Source organism: Amblyomma maculatum, chromosome 6, assembly GCF_055883805.1.
Source record: "Amblyomma maculatum isolate TAMU_Amacu chromosome 6, ASM5588380v1, whole genome shotgun sequence".
NCBI lineage: Eukaryota > Metazoa > Arthropoda > Arachnida > Ixodida > Ixodidae > Amblyomma > Amblyomma maculatum.
The window spans coordinates 43,294,692-43,317,828 of NC_139349.1; the positions used below are offsets into that span (position 1 = coordinate 43,294,692).

Below are 23,137 nucleotides of genomic sequence, written 5' to 3' on the forward strand. Positions count from 1 at the left end.
TGATGGTCTGCGGAAAGAAAGTGTTGAAATAAGCTAGTCTCAGCAATGTACGGGGTCAGAGAAAGTGGGTGGGAGTGTCAGGTTTGTCTGGCGTTCGATAGTATCAGGTACGGTGAAGAAGTTCTTCTAAGTTTATGATTGATTAATAAAAATAAAATTTTCAATTGAAGAAATTTTCGCCGGAACTGAAGGGTAGGTATTGAATTCGACTGCATTAGAGCAGATACAAGGACAGTTCGACTTTACGGCGAAAACATGAATCGGACAGCTTTTCGTTTGGGTTCACTCTAGTGTGTTTATGTTTGTGATAGTATGCGGGTTCCATACAATACAGACATACTCTAATTTAGTCCTTATAAAGGTTTTGTACACTAATATTTTAACTTAGGTACATCCTTTAGTTTATGGCGGAATAAGCAAAGTTTTCGAAAGGCTGACAAGCAAGTGTTAGAGATGAGCGCGTTCAAGCTTAAGTTGATTGTTAATGTCACACCAAGATATTTGTTTTCGCTAACTTCAGCAATTGAACCTGAATCCAGAAAAAAGGAGAATTTTAATGGATGAAGTTTTCTTGTAACAGGTAGCAAGGAGGTCTTTTCAGAGTTTAGTTTCATACCCCATGTACAAGACCGCTATTTTTTAAATTCTATATTCTTATTTTTCTTCTTTCTTCTTTATGCAGTCGTGTCTCAGTGGCTAAGGATTTCGTCGTCAGCGATATGCAGAGAGAGATCAGTGGCCCTACCATGCAATTGCATTCCAGTTGCAAAATGCAGTTGCGAAGATTCCTGTTCTATGTTCCATAACACAACCAGAAGACGAGGGGCAAGGCACAAGTGCTTACTTGCACTAAACACTTTAATTAGAGCACATATAATTTATAAAGAAACGAACAGGGTGAAATAATAAAATGGGGACACGTGAAGGCTCACTACATGCTTTGTAAATAAACTATTAATAAACCAAAGACAAAAGGACAAATCCTTAACACTTGTGCACACATTTTAACGGATCGCACATTGCTCAGTATCTTGAAATCGATTCTTTCTTTTTCTTTTTTTGAAAATGACACTTACGAGCTGGTCATTGTATTGCAACTCGGCTTTTTTGAATATTGACGCAAGACATCTGCTTCACGAAAACAAGGAACTTATTTATGTCGTCAATTTAACTCTTTCTATTTCCCTTCTTCACATCTATTTCTTTTTTTATTTCTTCTTTACGAATGTTCTGGGAGAGATGACTTTGAGTTCAAGCCTCGGGCATGCTGTTCATTATGCGCTGTCTCAGCCTTGTGTTCAAACCAAAAGGAACCAGAGGGATGTATTACTCATGTGGTGCAGTATTTTGAAGGAGACCTTACTCATTGTGAAACTGAACGCGGCCCGGTTTCGAGCGCGAAAATAGCTATCTCCAATTCTTATTCTCCGTGCCTTTATTTTTCAGCGAGTAATACGTATTTGTTAATAAAAGGCTAAAACATATTCTAAATCAAGGCCATTTGATGAAGACCTAACGATGTTATAAGACTCAGTTTTCTTCCTTCTGTAGTTGCGAGTGTAAGCGCCGAGCGTCATCCTGTGAATGAAATGACACAGCGGCCGTTTAATTTATCGGTTCCTCATTTCACTGGCCGCCTACTCTAGAAGAATATAATTGAAAATAATGAAATTTGAATGCGAAATAAGATAAATTATTTTTTAGGGTCGAGCGTCCCAAAGCAACTCAGGCTATTGGAGACGCCCTAGTGGGGGACTCCAGAAATTTTGATCACCTGTGAGTATTTAGCTTGCATGAACTTGGTTTTTGCCACCATCGAAAAGCGGCCACCGATGCTGGGATTCGATCTCGCACCCTTGGGCACAGTAGGCGAGTGCCGTAACCACTGCGCCACCCCGGCGGGGCTGAGATAGCATAACGTTAAAGGAAACGTGTGGACCGGTGGCCCTATAAGAGCAAATGGCATGCTACGACAGATTGCTTTGAGAACCGTTAGAAGGCGCCACATGAAGTCAAGACAGAGATGGCTTAGAACATATGGCGCATGCTGACTGACATTTTTATGCCAAATGTGAAAGCAGCCAATAGAAGAATGAGAGAAAAAACAAATTGTAGGCTCAAATTATGCAATAAAATTCTGGTAAAGAGTATCCTGGTAAAAATTTTGAAAATGTACCCATGGCATGAACTGTCGCCACCTAGCTAATGGATCTCTATGACGCAGCATATTTGATGAAATTGATGAAAAGCCAAAAACGTTGGCAAGTCTCCTTGAAGGAGTACAATTTTCTACCAAATTTGTAACAAAAGTGATCAGTCTTTGTGTTTACATGTCTCCTTCCCTTTATCAAGAGACGTCATTTACATTGAGCAGCGCGGCCACGGATGGCCTGAAGCCGTGATTCACGGCCGGAAACTCTAACGCCGGGGCTCAGTATGCATCGTGGTTATGTTCTTTAGAGCATCTTTCAAACGCCAACATGTATGTTTTTTTACTTTGATTTGTGCTGTATGAGAAAAGTTAGCTGGCTTACTGAAAGGCGCTGAAAAATCCGGCATGAAGAGAAGACGCTCTCGCTTTCGAGTGATTCATTTTTCATCTTCATGCTATCGAGCTTCCTCGTCTTCAGAGGGACGGTACAAAAAAAAAAAAAAAACAAACTTTTCGTTTCACCGCCACCCAGCATTTCTAAGCCAGCTCATTTATATTTTTTCTATGAATTGGGCCTTCGAAAATGTACATTTGTTTCATCCTACTGTTCCAGACGCTTGCATTCTCTTTTCTACAGATGAATATCATTTCTCATTCTCTTCGCTGCTCATCTATTTATGTCCTGTCCAAAGTTCTTTGTTTATGTGCTGCCACTGTTTCTGCGCCCTTCCTCTCCTTTATTCGTTTTCTCACTTTTCTCTGAAATCCGATCCCCCGTAATACATTGCCCAGGGCACAGCATTAAGAATGTTACGTCGCTGTTGTTTCCCACCACTCTTCCGGTCAAGCTGGTTTCTTTTCTTTCAGCCGTGTCATTTCCTTCCCTTGTAGCGTTATCAAACCAGCAGAGCACTGGAGAAATGCGGCTCTCTACATCCAGCTTTCGCTTCTTTTTTCATATTTTGCAGAATTTTCACAATCCAGACACAGGAGGAATGATTTATGCTGTAACCTAGTTTCTATGGATGCATAGTTTGGCTCTTTACAACGTTGGGGTGCTTTCGTTTAGCTTCAAAAGCATACATGTTTCTTTTCTTAAAAGTTTCCTACCGTTTCATTTTGTATTCCTTCATTTTTAGTACCGCCATAGGACGATATAGTGGAACGACTGTATAGTGAACTAGAATACATTTGAGTTCACTATAACCGACTGCGTGCTTTCTACCTTCGCAATATTTATTTTCTTTCCATTTGCCAGTGCGGGAGCAGGTGCTTGCGTCGCGCTTAGTTGAGATGTGACGCTAGGCGGCGGCTTAGGTTCGCGCGAGCGTGCAATTCCCTGGCGGCAAAACACGTTGTTTCTTTAGAAAGGAAAACGAAATGCACCAGAGCGCCATGTCGCTCTTCTTCTGGCAGTAGGAAGACGATGCTTCTTTCTCTGGTGGAAATATTCAAGATAGAAGCAAGAAAAATCATTTACGTGAACTGAATTGGAGTTGCAGAGCGCGAAAGGTGCCGATGCGGACTGTCTTACAAAATCAGAGAGGATAGGTGGGGTGTGCAGAAAAGAGAACATGCGCAGTAAGGCTTGAATAAAAACAAACTGGCTTTTTTTTTTTATGAGAAAGGCGATTGACTGAAATAAGCCTCGGTGCCGCGATTATCATCAGCCTGACTAGACCCGATATTGGGCTAAGGCCTCAACCATATTTCTCAAACAACACATTCGCCTGCTGCAGCTGCGGCTACCGTACCATCGCAAAATGCCCGGTACCTTCGACCCATTTAAATTTCTGCCGCCTTCTGCTGCGCTTGCCATCTTCTGGAATCAATTCAGTAATGTTTTTGAGCAATTGTTTGCCTTTATTCTTGTCTTTTAATTTGCGCTTATGGGGCGCTACACTGGTTGGCTTCAGCCACAAAGTAGTCCGCCGCACAGGAAAGGCAGGCAGGCAGGCAGGCAGGCAGGCAGGCAGGCAGGCAGGCAGGCGGGCAGGCGGGCAGGCGGGCAGGCGGGCAGGCGGGCAGGCGGGCAGGCAGGCAGGCAGGCAGGCAGGCAGGCAGGCAGGCAGGCAGGCAGGCAGGCAGGCAGGCAGGCAGGCAGGCAGGCAGGCAGGCAGGGAGGCAGGCAGGCAGGCAGGCAGGCAGGCAGGCAGGCAGGCAGGCAGGCAGGCAGGTAGGTAGGTAGGTAGGTAGGTCGGGGGACATGTTCAGCATGACATTGTAATAGACATCTGAGGAGAGCTTTAAATCAGAACTCTACATGCCTTGCATCGAACGCTCAGCACAGCGTTACCGAATGTGTGCACAGGTCCATGAAATTGCTGCGGTAACAGAATGCAAGCACGCTAGAAATTTGTACTTTATTCTCTCTTATATGACATAAAAAAGTAGAGAACAAATATCAGTTGCCTCCAACTCCTAATTATCATGACCGACTACGCAAGTTAGATGTGATCAGCCACCAAATTTCGTCCAGATTATTACAAGCATAAATGTTATGCAAGCATTCTTACCCTCCAATATATTTGGTGATTTTGTAATGTCCTTTATAGTTTAGTAAGCAATTACCCTAGAACAGGCACTTCTAAGTCTCTGGTATGACAGCGTAATTATAGTATTTTCTTTTTGCGCATTTATTTGTGCCATTTGCGCATATTATTGGTTTATGGGTTTTATAATCCCAAAGCAACCTAGGCTATCAAATTTCGCAAACTACAGAAGTGAGGTGCGGTGTGTGCGGTGACGCGCATCGAAGAAACCAACTGCGGGTGGGATTTATAGGCCGAATCCAAGTAACAAGTAAATAATTAAGAAGGCAACAGCTGTGAAGGGACGGGCAGTAATCAAATATTCAATGCAAATGCAAAGAACTATTTTTATACCATGGCGACCAGGTGCGGATACACACATGGTGGCGCTACCTTTCTTAGTCACCCCTGTTGCTGCTGAGAAAACATCGGGATTGATTTTGGGACCTGGTGTGTCGCGGAATGCTACAGCAGTGATTCTATCGAATCAGCGAAAAGATGATGCCACATGAGCAAAGTGAAGTAGCGATATTTGCGCGGAAGAACGCCGTAACATTTACACTCAGCGCACGTACAAAAAATGAAGCTGTAGCTCTCTCCAGCCGCACGAGGAAATCTTAATGTCCTGGTGGCTATATTGTGTATAAATTCAGTCCGCACTGAGAATATTATCATCCGCTAGCTCCATGCTTTTCTCTCCTCACTTTGTGTTCTTCAAACGAAATCTTGAGGGGAAGCCCTGTGTACAATTCCTTTTTTTCCTGGAATCATTCTAGTTTCTTTTTCGACTAGAAGAACATGATGCCTTTCATGTTGCTTAGAAATACAACCATTTTTTTCGGGCGCTTGAACTATAGCAAGATGCTCAGTTAAAGATGCGGTGAGAGGCCAGGTTAGCATAGTATTTTAAGGGAGGCGGCAGTACTACGCCAGCCAAATTTTACGACGCCATCCTCACGTCCTCATGCTCTTCTAACTCTAGTCCGTTACATTCAACTGTCCATTTTTGCATATTTTTAATGTGTCTGTGGCCGCTATGTAAGCCGGCGAGACTTCCCATTTAATAAATATTTTAGTTTCCTGCCTCTGCTTTTTGTAGAAGAGTATATGACGCAAATGTCTCTGACATCCCAAATCTGGCCCAAGTCACACAAAAAAAAAGACCGAGGCCAATTGGACCAAAGTTGACACCAGGCATAATGGATCAAGAGCCAAGTTCGGTGGTCTCCATAAATATTTGACACTCACGCCTAAAAAGGATCTCCCTGATGACCCGGACATTGACCAATATAAATACATAGCGCAGGGTACTTTCGCTCGCGTTACTGAAGTAACAACGCTAAGACATTGTGATAGTTAATTTCAATGAAAAAAAAACGTGATATTTTCTTCTGCAAGAAAACCTGTACACCTGACATAATTGGAAATACTCTTTACAAGAAGCGTTACTGTTTATTTGGTATTTTACTTATTTTTTGCAGAATTGGTTACGGCTCCCTGTAATTTTAGGGGACAATTGTCTACCCTAATGCTGCGGTAAAGCTACTGAATATGCTACGCAGTATAATTCCGCAAATGTTGCAGTGCGCCGCACTTATTTGCATTTTCTGCCTTGAGTGTGGTGTCATCCATAACTCCATGATGAGTTAGGATTGAAAACAATATTGTACTATATAGCATTTTTCGTTTTACTTCATTTTTATCTTTTACTTCTGCCGTTCCTGATGTTTCATTGAAATATTTTTTTCAGAATGCTATTTCTAAATTGGCTGCCGCACTGAAACCATTTGATGGAAATGTAACGCAGTGTCATTCCCTGCATTCCAGAGAATTTTTTACTGAGCAGAAACATCAGAACTGCTCTAACCATGAAATTTTCTTTCCCAATCTGAAAAGCCATTCTGGTGTTGAAAGCAGCACCTGCCGAACGCAGAAAGCCTCCTAATCATTAACAGGAACGATGCGGCAAGGAACCTAATAGCGCGTCGCAGTTAAAATCCTCGTTCGGTATAAAATCAAGCATTTCCATTGTCTTCTTCACTTTTGTGTGCGAAAAATCCCTGGCATAAAGATCACAGGCATGACGCGGACAGTTGGTAGTTGACTGGTGAACTGGCCGTTAACTGATTGGTCGAGGCTGCGTGACCTCAAGAGACCACATGAAAGAGCCGAGTTTGCAGAAGAAGCCAACTAGGTCAAGTCCTTTGGGATCGGATGGTGAGATGGAAATTAAACTCGCCGGGACTGTCGGATCTCGAGTCCGACACGGTATCCTCAGGCCCCTCAGGCAGCGTCGTACAGCTTGCCTGAAGCGCGGCTTTAAGTCTACGTCCGGTAAAATTTCAGATAGCGGGCCTATGTCTGTGTACTAATGTGTATTTGTGAGATAATAGAGGGCCTAATGAAGGTAATAATTACCATGCGATTTGCTACGTGGATATATTAAAGAAAGATCCGCAAGCAGCGCCCCAGACAGGACTAATTACTGCTTTCACGTCATACAATTAAGGGGTATAAAGCGGACGATTCCCTCCAACGTTGTCGATAGTCAGAAAGCCCAAGACTCTGCCTACGAGCATCGCGAATAACACGACACAAAAGACGACCAAAGTAAGCATTTTCTATGCATTCGATGGCAGCTCTAATTCGACTTGGAATGTTCATGGGCTTTTTTCTTTTAGTAGGCCTCCACATTGATTATCCCTCGTACAAAGGCCTCATTACGCATCCGTTGCGCTATCGTTTTCAGAATTTGAAGGAATCAATTCAGAAGAAATCTAGCCAATAAGCAGCTTCTCAAATTATTTTGGCTTGCTTACGAAATGGGTCCTATCAAGATGGCTCCAACTTCCCTCAGATTTAGAATCTAAGCTACGCGGCCTCATTAAAACGTGTACATAAAAACACTTATATGCCAATCAGGACAGAAAACGATCACCCAAATATGGGCAGCCCTGGCCTTCTGCTTCCGCTCCTCTTCGTAATGCTCCAACAATACGCAGCCTGTAGCAATAAGTCAATCTCAGGAAGGAAGAAATACAGAATAAATAAAAAGAGGTAACAACGAGGGAAATAAAGCTGGGTGCGACATAATTTCGAACCTGACGTGCTAGAATTTCAGGTCCGTTTGGATGTATGCACGTGCGGAGACCAGCTTTCGTGTCGTTTCTTTCTTTGCCCGTGTTTCAAGAGGGCACTGTTTTGTTTTCCTAAGACAAAAGCAACGGTCGCCCAGCATTGAGAAATAGCCTCCCTATACAAAAATTAAGAAGGAAACATAAACTAAAGAAAGCATCCAATTTCAGGAGAAAAGAAGATCAACTCAAAAAATGAAAACCAGAGGAGTCCACTGCGGTTTTCGATGAAGGCGCTTAAAAAGAAAGCTGTAACTTATCTCGAAACTTCTAGTTTATGAAGGTAAACATGGGGAAAGCTTTTCAATAACAACTGAGAAATAAAAAAGCAGCTTTGAAATTGAGTAACTTATTAGGTATAAAATCTAAACTGCACCAACTTAATCATTACCTTAATATTTTTTTTCTTTGAAATTCAACCTTCAGAGCTAGCTTTAATGTACTGCTGCTGCTTTGGGCATGATCGACCAAACAAGAAACAGATTTTCATTAGTGGTTTTGTATCACAAATTTTTTCTTACGGTAGCTGTTAGCCAGTGTAAATAAAAGAGGTAGGAGCGAAGAGACTGGATACGTGCGAATTCATAAACATACAAATTGGGTCAGTAACAAATTGCAGAACTCGAGAAGTAATAAAAGAACTTCGCTATCGAAACTAGTAGGAAAGGACTAGGAACGTTCAGAGAGAAAAAAAAAGACAGAAATATGTGGCTATTTTTCACTGGTGGGCGTATTTTCTGGACATAGAAAACAATATGAAGCTTCCTGACTGCCTCGATAAACAAACACACCATCGCCTGCCATAGGGTTTATGGTCCTCCTAGAGCAACCCAGACAAAGTCGCACTCACTTCCTCCGCTCCAGGAGGAATGATGGGAAGAAAGGGGAGAAAGCAGAGTAGGAAGACAGAAATAGAAAGGCTGTGTAAGCAGGCACCACCAGCGCCATCGTATAGCTATGCTGTTACGAAGAGGCGTACCGGTCAGAGAGGCTCACGTTATTGAAAGAACGGGAGTGTTCTGCACGGTCGCCACAAAGAAGATAGCATGCAGGCCTTTCCGGGATTGTGACTATGCCTGCTGTCCTACGCATGCAGCGTCACGACGAAGCGTGTGCACGCGGCCGGAGTAAATGAGTGCCTGGCAAGACCTTTACGCTTTCATCCGCTGTGTTCAGCATTAATCTGATATTTGGTTTTATTTCTGTGAAGAGCTGGGCGTGTACATTTTCGTGTTTCTTCTTCTTTCCCATCCCTCCGTTTCCCTTGCGTGGTATTATTTTTTTATATATACATTTTCTTGCCGTTCCTGAGTGTTGTATCTGCATGCATCTCCATGTTTCACCGGTGATGTATTTTTCCCTGCCTCTCTTTACGACCTTTCAAAAGAGGGCAGTCACTTCCCCGTGGTCATTTTTTCTTTGTGTCCTTGTACCTTCCCTTATGTTCCTAGTCTTGATACAAGCTAGATTTTGTTTTTTCAAATGCCTTAGACAATATCGATATCATGATTATAAGACAGCATTTGAGCATCAAGAAACCCGTTTATATTTAGCATATTCCACACAAACACATCAATACAACGTCAACGCACAAGCAGTACGAAGGGCACTAAAGCACTCCTGCGCTTAATACTCCGGTTTCACGGCGGCAATGCACAAGCAATATGCGATAGCGGTACCGGCGACATTATTCGCATGATGGAGGCTGAGGTTAATTTTGACAGCCTTTATGTCCAATGCCACCTTAATATTTTTCCATGTACATAACACAGGGTGCTGACCTGGATAAAGAACGGAACAACCTCGTCGTAAATATAGTAACCATTTCTAGCTGCCCTAGCCTGAGCTGGGAAAGTCACGTACGCAGCAAATATATGCCGGTGATTCGCGTGCTTGTCACCGTTGTGTCGAACGACAAATACATTCTGACCGAATAAAGCTGGGAAACAGATATTCCGGCATTTATTTTAAGCACGCAACTTTAGGGGTGATAAAGTTAATTATTTTTCAGTACATTCGCTGACTTGAAAGATATTTATTTATTTATATACATATACCTTTACATATACATATATCTGTGGTAGTACTCCTGACTTTCTCTGTCCTTTATCACTGCGTTATTTTTTATAAAACATAAATTATCGACTAACTTACGCTTCTGTTCCACTAAAGTATCAGTTCAGGCGTTCAGTCGTGTCCGACTCTTCGTGACCCTATGGACCATGTCACGCCACGCTTTCCGGTCTCTCACTATCTTCTTAACATCACATAGCTTCATCTGCAATGCCTCGAGAATGCCATCTAACCATCGCGTTCGCTGCCTACCCCTTCTCCGGCGACCCTCAACCTTTCCCAACATCAAATCTTTCTCCAGCGACTCCTCTCTTCTCATCAGATGACCAAAGTAGCTGAGCTTTAACTTTAGAATTTGACCCTCCAATGAGCAGTCAGGGTTTATGGTCGACAATATCGACTGATTTGATCTTCTGGCAGTCCAAGGAACTCTTAAGAGTCTTCGCCAGCACCACAATTCAAACGCGTCAATTCTTCGGCGGTCAGCCTTTTTCACAGTCCAACTCTCGCATCCATACATCACAACTGGAAAGACCATAGCACGGGTTATACGGATCTTGGTTGGCAGACTAATGTCTCTGCTCTTTACTAGGCGGTCAAGGCTAACCATTGCTCTCTTTCCCAGAAGCAGGCGTCTCCTAATTTCATGGCTGCAGTCTCCTTCCGAGGTAATCTTGGCGCCCAAGAACAGAAAATCTGTCACAGCTTCCACTTCTTGCCCATTGATGCTCCAAGACTTGATAGGGCAAGATGCCATGATCTTCGTCTTTTTAATGTTCAGTTTAAGACCAAACTTCTCACTCTCTTCTTGTAAAGTATGGAAATGTCCATATAGCTCCTGGAAAATAATATATAATAATGAGGGTAAAGGTAGCAGTTTTCTATTTCCCTTTAGAAGAATATTTCCTAAAATGGGAAAATTCTCAAATTTTGCAAGAAAATTTGAGACTTTTCCATGGTATATAAAAAGGCGAAGAGCGCCTCCTCTTTGGCTTCGTAATAGTCACAGGTTTTGCCATGCGAACGGGCTCCCGACCTCTATTGGACATGCATGCCAGTGACACGGCTGTACCACTGATGCGGCCACGGACTAACTGCAGGTTAATTCGGTACACATCTTCAGAATAGTTTTCGCACATTTTCTATCGCCTGACATCATCACCGTATGTTGCGACGCATTGCAAAAAAAAAAAGAGTAAAGACTGCAAAGTGGTTTTCATTTGCGTTACAGCAGGCGTAATTCGATATTCTTATTTCTGTGATCTAGTCTTCATACTGTGTAGATGCACGCGATTTTCCTAATGTAGAACAAACTTTAGGGAGCTCTTATAGCGGAGCTTACGGTTCAGCATAAACAACAGACCTATTTCTTTATCTCTCTGAACTGAACTGGCTCTTTGATTGCCTGGATGTCGAGGCCTGTTGGGCGACCAAGTCTTTGAGGGCTGCAGAGCGCGGAGTTTTCTTTTGATGGGATATTCGCGATCTTAATGGCTTGCTACGTGCATCTGGTAGTTCCCTATGTTAATAAATAATCGGCAAGTTTCTGGTTGCTACTAGCAGTAGCGTAAATCTGCTCTGCAAAGAAAATTATCTTCATTTGTCGCGGTTTCTTGATTTTAAAGATTTTTTTTTTTCTTCTGTAGGTCGGGTGGTGTTTTCTTTTATCAACCTCTTCTTGCATTTATCGTACAGAATTTTGTTCTCAAGCTATCTTACAATTTCATCCCATTTCCTATTCCCGCTGCCTGGCATTATGATTTGCGCCTGTTCCTGATCGATATTCGCTCAAACATTTCAGAAGCTGCCAATAAACCTCAACGCTGTGCTACTTGCATACACAAAAAAAAATATGCATTGAAGTAGACGAGAAAAAAAGAGGACACCAGCATTCCAACAGAACGTCCTGTGTTTTGTAAATTATTCTGTAAAAGAAACCGATGGGGTTCTTGGTATTACAATTTTGTGCCGTGGCTGCTCTTCGCTGTAGTCTTGTGCGCCGAGTGGAACAAGCTGAAGATCTGCGTCGGCCAGCTCTTAGCGCTCTCGCCTCAGGTCTCAGTGCCGTCAAGGACTAACCCTTATTAAATCCTTGTGTTGCAGGCCGAAACAACTACACGACATGTGTATAAAATGAATGAGGCACTTTTCATCGAGAGTGACTGCCTTTTGCACGGTTTCAAGAAGACGAAAAGCTGAGTGCCGGTTTTGCATAGCTAAGCGCAAAATGTCGTTCAGTATCACTATAGAACACTTCGAATGATCTCGTGCATTGCTTGCGTCAATTGTTTTTATAACGTTGTTCATATGTAAAACGACCTATATGGCCCTCAGGACATAATTGAATAAGCAAAAAGAAACACGCGGTATAAAAGGAAAGCAAGAAAAGGTTGGCCGTTTTAAAAATTGCCAAGAGGGAATTATGATGAGGCGCCTGCATTCAAGCAATATAATATGACGTGTTGTTTTACGAGAGACCCACTGTGATCAGGTGCCGATTTCTTGTCGGCTTCAGTGCCGGGCAGACGTAAAACAAAAGGTTAATATCTGCCTCACTATTCTGGGAGTTGCAGAGAGCACACCATGGACGCGCATATACCTGTAAATATCGAAATTGAGGCAATGTTCGTGTAACAGGGGGTGTGAGGGCAACTCCAACCCGCATCCTCCATAGCAGAACCTCCTCTGTGCAGGTAAGACCACTGAATAAGGCATCCGTACATGGAGGGACAAGTTCACTGTGTGCAGCGCCGGACGTGCTCCTTTCTTATGAGAAGGAGGGTGGCATTATTCATTCTGAGGAACCGTGCCATTGATGAGGTTAGAGTAGCCTGGCGGGTTGGAGAATCTCCAGAGCTTTGTGAACTGAGTAGGTGACGTGGGACCCACTGAATTCGAATGGTTAGCGGGATGCAAGCCTCCAGACTATGTATAATATGGCAGATTTCTGGGCTGCGACTGAGGCGCCGGAGTAGATGTATTACTTGAAGGTCGTCGGTGCGGATGACAATTTTGGTGGTAAGCAGTAAAGTAATGACGGCTACAGAGCGAAGCGCGTTTTTGACGACCACAAGCTCAACAGAAAAAGAAGAAGGAGGTTCTGCGATTTGATATCTGTGTGTCGTATCAAGTACCGGCTTGCAAGGACAGCGAACTACAGCTGTCTAATGACATCCGTCAATGCTGGCATCTACATATATCATTAACTAGCTATGGGGCGGCTGAGTATCGTATTCCGTGATCTTTTCACGAATGGACGATCCCGCATAAGATGCATAATTCATAAGGTGAATGCATAAGATGAGGTTGGTCAACTAACATCAGTAGGTTTGTTGTCGCTCAGCTGAAAAAAATTGAACGCAGCAAGAACTGGCGGCAGCGGTGACAATATTGTGTGCGATGAATCATAGGCGCAGAGTGCTCCCGGTGAGTGCAAAATGGCGTCCTTAAGGCTAAGAGCATCAGGGCGTTACTGCAACAGCTCTTCTAATGTGTTGAGATGAGCGTTCTCTTGAAGTGCCGTGACCGGTGTGATACGGGGAAAGCAAGTGATGGTTTTCATAACCTCTCTATTGACTGCATCGAGACGCTCTCATCGAGCCCCTAGCCCCTGTCAAATGCTGGAACTATGCTTGCTAAATGAGGCGTAGCTACACAACCGCTGTCACCAAATGTGCGACGTGGGAAGAAGGGTCCACCGGATTCAGGAGAAATACGTCTGATTAGGCCCAAGGCCTGCATCGCCTGCTTTTTAGTCTGAGAAAGCCAGGCGGTTCCTGTTCCTGACTGATGGATTGACAATCGCAGAGTTTTTAAAGTCGGACTTTCATGAAGTGGGGTTCCAGGTAGTTGGAGACAGATTGACGTCGCAGCGAGTATTACGGCGACCCCAGTGGTTGGCGACCGACGTGAACGTAGTTTTGGTTGTGGAGAGCTCTAGGTCGACGGATGTAACGTAATTAGCAGTAATGTCCAAGGCTTAGTGTGAAGTCGCCGCTTCAGTCCACGGGTAATGGTGAGTACTCCACACCGCAATAGCACCAGCATAGATCAAAAATTTGACTTCAGGGACATTACGTAAGCACCATGCAAGGGGAATGAAGGCAAGGTTAAGCGTTGGCGACAGTACCGAGCCCTGGGATACACCGCGAACAGGGAAAAATGATCCAACTGAGTTTCCAACAAGCCGTATTGAAGATCGTTTGTTGTCAAGAAGAAATTTTACGAAACTGCGTACCCTAAAAGAAAAATGCGGCTTGTCATACAAATAAAAAATAGCAGCACGGCAAATGTTACTTTTTGATTTGATATCCATAGCGAGAGTAGTACGTGCATTGCGGCTGCGGGTTGATGACAGAACTAGCGAGGCTGAAACAGCCCGCCCATTTTCGGCGATTATGGGTTGACGGAATCCAGTTTAATCGGGGTGGTGCAAACCGTGGCGCTCCAGTCACTACGACAATCGTGTGGCTAGCATTTTTCTGTCAGCTTTCTCAGTGTTGACGTTAGAGAATCGGTGTTATCGGGGTGCATCGGTGGCTTCTCTTGTTTTGGAATGGGGATCACAATGGCTTCTTTTCATTTTTCTATTACACAACCATCAAGCAATATTTTATTAATTGTGTCCGCAAGTTGAGGGAGTACAGCGTTATTCATAGCGAGAGAGTGAGAGACAGGGAGAGATATTTTAATGGTAGTAGGAGATGGCTGACTGGCGCAGAGCCTAGCATGCTAATCCTGATTAATTGAATGGCTCTTGCACATTTCTTACGTAATGGCATCCGCAATGGGTGATGTCTTCCGTTTAGCCTGATCTATTGCGGCAAACAACTCAGGCATGGAGAAAGGACAGGTCATACCGTCGGTTTCTGCTGCTGATGGCAGCTTATCTACGGGGGCTAAGGGGGCTGGAATTCCTGTAACGTTAGAAATGGTAACTGAGGAAACAACACATCAAATTTTGTAAAAAAAAAAACTTCCATGCCGCTTCTCTAGCAAAATCGTTCGTAGACAAGTTACGCAGTAGGCGCTGCGTCGGGGCTACGGCGGCCTTCTTCAATTGCACGGAGAAGATCGTCAAATAGGTGCATTTGATGACTTTGTATTAAACTGCTAACACCATGTATGCCAATGCCGTCGTGCTAGGCCCTGCTCATACTTGCGAGTCCTAACAGTTATATGGTTCAGCTTTGTACATGCCTGAGCTGCTGTAGGATCTCGTGAAACTGCCAGCTCGGCTTGTCGGCGAGCAGCCAAAAATTTGAGCAGACCTACGTTGGAAACCGGTAAATCAGCGTCAATCCAGGTAGAAATTGTAGTCCTATCTAACGCGCATTAATTGCAATCAAAAGAGATAGTGACGACTCCACAGGTACAGTTTGAAAGATAATACGGTAACTATCCTAATTGACCACAGTGCTCTTGCGGCGTAACCGGCTGGCTCGTGATGGACTGACGCCGCTGACGACTGGGTGATGGTCACTCCACCAGCGGTCAAGTTGAGTGCGCCACGACGGAGTGCCAGAACCGGACAAGTGTGTCAAATAAGCAGCTTGTGTGCCAGTGCGGCTGTAGCAAACAGCCCGCGTTGCTGAACCGGGATGGTTTATCGGAGCGAACAACGCATCCGAAAAGCACCCCCCCCCCCTCCACGCCTATTAAAAGGGCTTAAAGTAGTATACCCTGAATCTGGATGTGGAGCACTAAACTCGTCAACGATTAGAATAGGGAAACCGTGGTATATCCTACTCGAAGTCAACGGCTAGCGAAGATGGATGGATGGAATATAGGAGCGTCCCCTTTGAAACGGGGTGGGTAGCACTACCTATCATGCTCATTTTTCTCCCTATATCTTAATTATTGATTAAAAATGGTTAACTAAACCATCATTCTATTTATTATTAGGTTTTTACGTGAGGGAGAACCACCTGGTGGTCTAACGTAGAGAGACCCCACTACAACAGTTGCCTTTGGCAACTACCTCTTGGTATGTTACATCAGTTTTCCGGGGAGGCATACGTGAGTCAAACGCGTCTCAGTATACACGGCCGCCTTTCTTGGAGGTGAAGCAGTCTACACACGATGCTCATTCACCGTTAGGGACGCGTAACCAGTGAAGAATAGAACTGTTGGCGAGATGTTGCTCTCTTGAAGTATATGACCCACACCTGAAGCTTGTGCAAACGCACGTGGGTTTTGAGCTCCCCCATGACATCTGCAGTTCCATTGGAGCACACCAGAAAAGCTTGTATACGCTACCTTTCGTTATGAGTTCAAGCGTTGCAAGAGAGCAGATATCACGTTGGACAGCTGGGTTAGCATGAAATGGAGCAAGGTTGCTGTAGAAATATATAAGGATGCAGCTGCCACTCTCGGAGTAGCACTGAGTGAAAAATGTGGGCGGGACATAGTCAGTGGTGATGCAGCCTTTTCATTTGCGGGGCCAGACTCCCTAGCAAGCTTCCGGCGTGCAAGAAGTTCACGGTGCTGTCGAAGCTTAGCAACCTCTGACAAAATGCGGGCAATCTAGTCATTTAAAGTATCTGTCATGTCGTCATTGAGAGGTTCCGGCATGCCACGCTGTTCTTAGCTTGCTGGCGCCGGCGGTCCTTAAGCACTTTGTTGCTGTATATTGCTGCTAAGCGATTTCATGCGAAGATGACTCTCTAAATTCAGGCTAGTCGCATCCTCCAATTCGAGAGCGTCAAACGAGTTGTAAGTATGCACAGGGGCTGTATTTACATTCGGAGTCCACTGCTTAGAATTCGGACAATTAGAATTCGGCAGATGAAGTTATGTGATGTTAGGAAGATAGTGATAGACCGGAAAGCATGGCGTGACATGGTCCATAGGGTCACGAAGAGTCGGACACGACTGTACGACTGAACTAAACTGAGCTGAATCTTTTCTCACACCTTCCGTTTTTGTCGGGCAGGTGACAGATGTTATGTCGTGGTCGTCAGCCTTGCAGAGGTCACATGGGTAGGGTGGTGCGCCTCCAGGCGCAGGTTCTTGAAATGGAAAAGGGCAGGTTTACCCACGTGGCCTGATCGGAGGCAAATGTAGCATCTCACTTCACTGAGCTTACATGGGCGAGGCCATAAAATGCAATCGTAGTAGTACAACTAGGCTGGTATAGTAGTGATGGTGGGTCTTCTAAGATGACTATGCAGGAGCGCCTTTTCCTGTGTATTGTGCTTGAATCCCTCGGTGCCTGACACAGTAAAGGTCATGCAAGGGCGGCCTAGTCCTCATTAATGTCGACATTGTAGACAACGCATCGTTGCAAGTCTGGTCTCTCAACCAAGTTCACTTGTATGGAATTGACATCTTACTGGTAACTGCAATGCACTGTAGCGTTTGCACACGTTCTACTGCAGCCAAAGTTGAGAGCCCCACAGAGCAATGGTATTTAATCTCGTTCTGTCCGCATAGCCGCGAAAGCATTTCGTTGCGAGGCATGCATCCAGAATCCCCTGTAAACGCCTGTGTGCTACATCTGTAAGGCTTTTGGTTGCCAGATATTTCATTGTCGCGTTTTAACTCGCCGAGTTTGAGGCAGAAATAACTGCATGGTCCATTGTTAAGAATGAACGCTTGCTTTGAGAGCTAGCGTTGGCAGAACAGGAGCTTGGTGCAGTGTCTTCAGAATGACGCATTTGAGAACCACGAACGCCTGGTAACACTGATAGCAGAGCTGATGATAGGTCTTGCGAGTGCTCGGCTCTTCATGCACGGCGGCTGGAGGTGGATCCTGAATAATTGGCTGAGCAGCCGTAGCCGCGTTCCGCCCAGAGGGCAAATCACTCACAGTCTGGTTTGCATGTGAGAAGGGCGGAAAAGGCTTTGTAGCTGGTTAAAAAAGGTACTGAACATCTAAGTGTGCGAGTCCTAGGTAGCGCTCACATTATTTTAATTCGGTAGCGTAATATGGCCGATGACGATAAAAATTGTTGTCGACAGGTTTTCGTCGATTTTGATTGATTGTTGTGATACCAAATATACGCCATGCGGAAGCATGACGCAAAAGATCTGAGGTCATAGTCTATTTATAGAGACTGGTCTGCTACGGAGAGCATCAGCACCTCAGAGACACCTACAGACCGACACCTATCAGTCACGTAAGCAAGATACAGTGGCTCGGCGCTCCACAGGCTGGGACGAACCGGGATGAAAATGAGGCTTAGCGTCCGTAGGAGTACGTGGGACCAAACGAGTGCTCAGCAATTTTCTGATTACAGTGCACCTATGTAGTCGTAATTGGGTAAAGAGTAACTATTATCATGACAGTACACATTTTGAAACTATGAGACCTTATTGCAGAGGCGGAGTATTTTTTTTAACACCGAACAACGTATGAGGATAGAGGTCGCAGGCACGGCTCATAGAAATGCCTCGTCTGCTCACAAACTTGCATTCGCGGACGCCGGCGTCGTCCGTGCTCGAGTATAATGTCGTCTGCACCGCTGTCTGTTACAGTGGGCTGTTCTCTTTCGTTTCCCTGTCGTAAAGCATGGGAAGCGCTTTCTGAATGTAGTTTTTCCTAAGCTGCACACCTTGAACGACCGTTATTAGTAAGTTCAGTGCATATGTCAGGCTATAAAAAAGTTGCCGCGATTCGTACAGAAACACACTGCAAATAACGAGGCTGTCGGCAGTATTAACGGCTTCACAATTGAGACAAATTTTTAGCACCGTTTAAAAAATAGGTTGTCTCCGTAATGACGTAGGAAACTTTTTTTTTTTTTTGTACGCAAACTTGCCATAAGACATATTATATAAACTCATGTAAATGGTTTTCAGTGAGGAACCGGAGCAGGCTCCCGCTCTTAGCGTTGTCGGTGAGCCATTTAGAAAAGTCATCTTCCCTTGTTGTGGTTAGACCCACTTCGCGCAGAATCTTTGTCCTTGATTCCCTTGTCCCTGCACAAGTCCATAGCAGGTGGCGAACATCCACTTCTGCAGCTGGTGTGGAACACTTTGGGCATGTGGTTGGTCCGATTTCAGCTTGCGATTCCCATCGGCATTTTACCGACGGGGTAAGGGCCGCCCCAGCTCTTATCCTTCTAAGGGAAACCTCCTCCAATCTCGTTAAGTTACGAGGGAGTGGGAATGTACACGGGGGAATGAGGGCACGTGTACTTTTCCTTAAAGAGGATGCTAAAATGGAAACAGCGGAGCGGGCATCGAAAGGGAGCCTGGGGGGGGGGGGGGGGCGCATTAGTGTGTGGAACTTCGTGTGTGAGGTGGTCAACTTTTCTCTGCTCAGCGTTCTCAGCATTGTCTTGTGTCCAATGTATCTGGATGCTTATCTTTGTTTTTTTATTGAGTGCGTGGATTTCCTGGGTAACAAATAGCGTCTTCGTCACTTTCTTTAGTTGTTTTATGGCGGCTAAGGAGTCTGTATAGATGTGGGCTTCTGTTATCGAATCTATTTTATTTATGGCTTCCATAGCATCGCGGATTGCATAGAGTTCCATCACAAGCGGGTCCGGGTATTCTAAAAGATATTCTTTATGTACCTTTAGTTCGCTGTGTGTTGGACTAGTAGCTGCTGTTCTACCGCCATTTTCTATAATTGATGCGTCCGTATATGCAATTAAGGTACCTGGAAGTGCATCAACCAGAGGTCGAGATACCAGCTTTTCTTTGCGACGAAGCCGAGTGGTCTTATTTGTCGTGATAGTAGTGAATTCCCAAGGAGGGGGGTTAGCCATTGGTGGTGTTCGAACTGCCACTTCGTTGTACAAGGATGCTATGGGCGTAACGTACTTTCGCTTCATATCCCTTGTTGCCTCTCGTTGCTCAATTAATTCTGTCAACGTATTTATCTGTGCAAACTCTTGGAGAATAGGGATAGGGGTAAGTTTTGGTAAGGCCGTGATAGTGCGCATTGCGTTTCTATTTATTGTTTCCAATTTTGCCCATTGCCGCCTCGTGAGTCTTTGGAATTGGGCCTGGTATAGTATCCTCGGCTGTAACACTGATTGTACAAGACGTCTTGCCATGTCCGCTCGAGCTCCTCCTCCCTTAGACGAAATGCGTTTTATCAAGTTTAAGGAAGTCGCAGCTACTTTTTTCAACTTATGAAGCCATTGTGTTCCTTTGCCGGATTTGTGAATTTCTAGGCCAAGAACTCTCAACTCGTCCACCTCTTCCAGTGCCTGATTTCCAATCTTTAGGGAGACTCTTTGCGTTGCCAATTGTTTTCTTCCATTCTTGTTGGCAACATGAATGTATGAATGAAGTGCAGGCCTGGAATTATCACCTCAAAAGTCCAGTTACATTCATGTTGCCAACGTAGGAAACTTAGTTGCACATTTCAAAACACTTGCCAACGTTTAACAACCGGCCACCTCTTTTGTTGCTCTGCTAAACGAGAAATATGTAGCGGAAATTAGTGTTTACATGTGTTTCTATGGGTTGCTCTATGCACTCACTCCCCTATAGGCTTCCTGGTGTTTATAAATACAGCGCCTCTGAAATTGCTTTTAATGCTTTAGCAATCTGTTCTTGAATGTTCGCGCTTGGTCTTTCTGAAAAAAAAAAATCAAACTTATATGCGCCTTAGTACCCAGCAGTCTCGGTGAAAATAATTGAAAAAAAAAAGAAAAATGCAAACATTTATGTAGTATCGCCTATATCTCTTAACCTGCACAATTTCGTCTTTTCTTCGGCCCTTAGTTACAGTGCGGTTCCTGCACTTGAATGTTTCCTTTTAGCTCCGGACATCAGCACGTCTAGTACTCGGCGATAAAGTTGTAATTAGCAAGCCTGTTCATTCCACGTCAGGGGTAACATATGCAATTACTCGGTAATGGCTGGATCAGAGCGTAAAAATACAACATTGGAATGCAGAATGAAGTCATCTTCATTTCCTTATTTTTGCTGTTCAGCTTTGGTGTGCCGACGATAATGGCACGCCGCAGAGGTAATTTTGCGGGCAGATGAGCGAGAAAGACCTTGCGTAGTTCCCAATCTTGGTATCAGTTGTTTACTTGATGTTGCGTCGCATCACTGTGTTATGTACCACGTTTATTCGTCACAAATAAATTTCGCATCCCAAATAAGGTATAGGTGTGTGTACAGGCGCGGGCCTAATGCAGATGGTTACTACGATGCGTCACTGCACTGAGTTAAAAAGGGGATCTATTGACCAGCCATAAATATTTGCATTGCATATTCAAATAAGCTTCCGTGTACGTAGGATGGTGCAGTCCCCTACCAATAGTATCTGATAAAAATAATTGTGTGAGTAAAGTTGGTGTACTTTTCCGGCAAACATTATTTCCCACGTCGCTTGTTAGGCTTACTCCAATTTCACACGAAAAACATTTGAAGATGCTCGGTTGGTTATACAAGAATTATTCCTGGTAATTTTCCTGAATCAAGGAATTGACTGGGTCGGCTACAACTTGAACTTTTATAATATATTATATATTCAAGTCACCAATCTCGCACTTGATAAAATGATACACAAAGAACTTGCAAATCTTTCTAACTCTTAAATTATGCAATGACAACATAGAATTTGTGTCCACATAATAGGCCTGATGCACTACAAAATATCTTCCATATGCTTTGCCAACTCAATAAAAACGGCTAGAGGCCGAAGCTGAATTGCTTGATCTTTTCATTTTGTCAACATTTCAGGTTCAATACTGCCTACCTGCAAGTATATTAAGCCAGCACTGCCAGATATAAATGCTCGCGCACTGTTTATGACTAATCTTCGCAACCTTTCCGAGGCGTTTTCTTGATGCTGCGCTCTTGACTGTTTTTCTTCTCGGTTTAAGTACATCGTCTCAGAGCTGCCATATGCTTTCGGTTCAAATTCCAATCCAATTTAATTACGTGATACTCTCCTTTCGAAGCTTGACGCAATTCGTTCTCTGTTATTAACAGAAGTTGTTTGAGCAACATGTTTAAATTCACAGTTCAATTACTCACAAAATATAATTGTAAATCTCGCGGACAAAGAGCTGAGTTTATTCTCGGTTGGGCTGAGAGTGGCCGTGCTTCGGGCCTCGCGCTTGTTTTGTTGTGCACTTACATTCGCAGGTATCGCACGCATCGGAAGAAATGTAATATGTATAACAAATAAATCTTATATCCCTCAATGGAAAATGTTTGGCTAGCACGTAGGTCTTTTCGTGAGCTCGGCATGAACACGTGCAAGGCACGTGTTCATGCCAGCTAGCAGTACTGGATAATAGGTTCTTAAGAGTGTAGGAACACGAGTAACGAGAGCACATTCTTTTCGGCACCTTACCTTTGTTCTACGGTAGAATTGTGCCATCCTTGCATGTGTCAGGTTGATAAATAAAGCAAAACCTGGCCTGTCGCACCCAGCGTTGTCAGGATAAGTGCAAATTATGGGTGCTTTTCTCTTCGGTTCCAAGCTGATCCATGCCCAGTGCAGCTGGAGCCCCTAAGCTCAGCGCTTTCCCATGGAACAGTGGTATTCACAGAGAATGCCTGATTAAGCTTTGAATAAAGCGTACGGCATAGGGTCTTATGTTTGTGTGACGCTACACAAGTCGCAAATCAGATCTGTAATCTGCTACAGTAGCATGGTTATGTCATAAGGGCGCGAGTGCAGTACAACCAACGTAATTGTTTCATGCAAATCAAATCTCTCAATTAATTCCTATTTAAAACCAAAATTAGGTTGCGGGATATTATCATCTCTTGGCGAAGGCCTTGCACGCCCATGCCAAGAAATAATGCTTAGGAGAAACATAGAGGACAAGCAAAAACCGCACGTCAACATGCGTGATGTTTTAGTTCAGTAATATTTTCGCAACTATTCAAAACTGGCTGTCGTTGAGGCTAGCATTCTAACTAGATATTTTCAAGCTGTATAGTTGGTGAAGTATACCATGCAGTTTCACTGATTATCATTTCATGGAAGGAATGAGAAACACGCTGATTCGACTGTAGGATTTAGGACTTCTTCTTCGCAGGGAGCCTCTAGGAAATGTTTATGGTAATTGAAAGCCACCTGCACGAAAACGTAGTGCCACTAATCTCCTTTTTTGTGCGGAAAGTAAAATGGCAGGAATCATTTATTTCCAGGTGCCTTCAGCCAAACACGCCTGCAATCACTACCTCATCTACGACTAAACATTCTTTCGTAGGTAACAGGGTTTGTCCTCAGCATTCTGGATCACTGACATTGCACTGTACCTCGAGTGCCTTCCACTTCGCCTCAACTGATACGTGGCCGAGCGGTCGGAATCGAGACC

At 44.2% G+C, this 23,137-nt stretch overlaps 1 long non-coding RNA gene across 1 annotated transcript in view; it reads right to left on the minus strand.

The window, feature by feature from the left end:
• Positions 1-4,000: 4,000 nt before the first annotated feature.
• LOC146185622 (uncharacterized) overlaps positions 4,001-23,137 on the minus strand; it is a 228,808-nt gene continuing 209,671 nt past the window's right edge. Inside the window, exon 5 of the long non-coding RNA XR_014707806.1 lies at positions 4,001-4,062. This is a non-coding gene — a long non-coding RNA (uncharacterized LOC146185622). The remainder of the gene's footprint in view (positions 4,063-23,137) is intronic.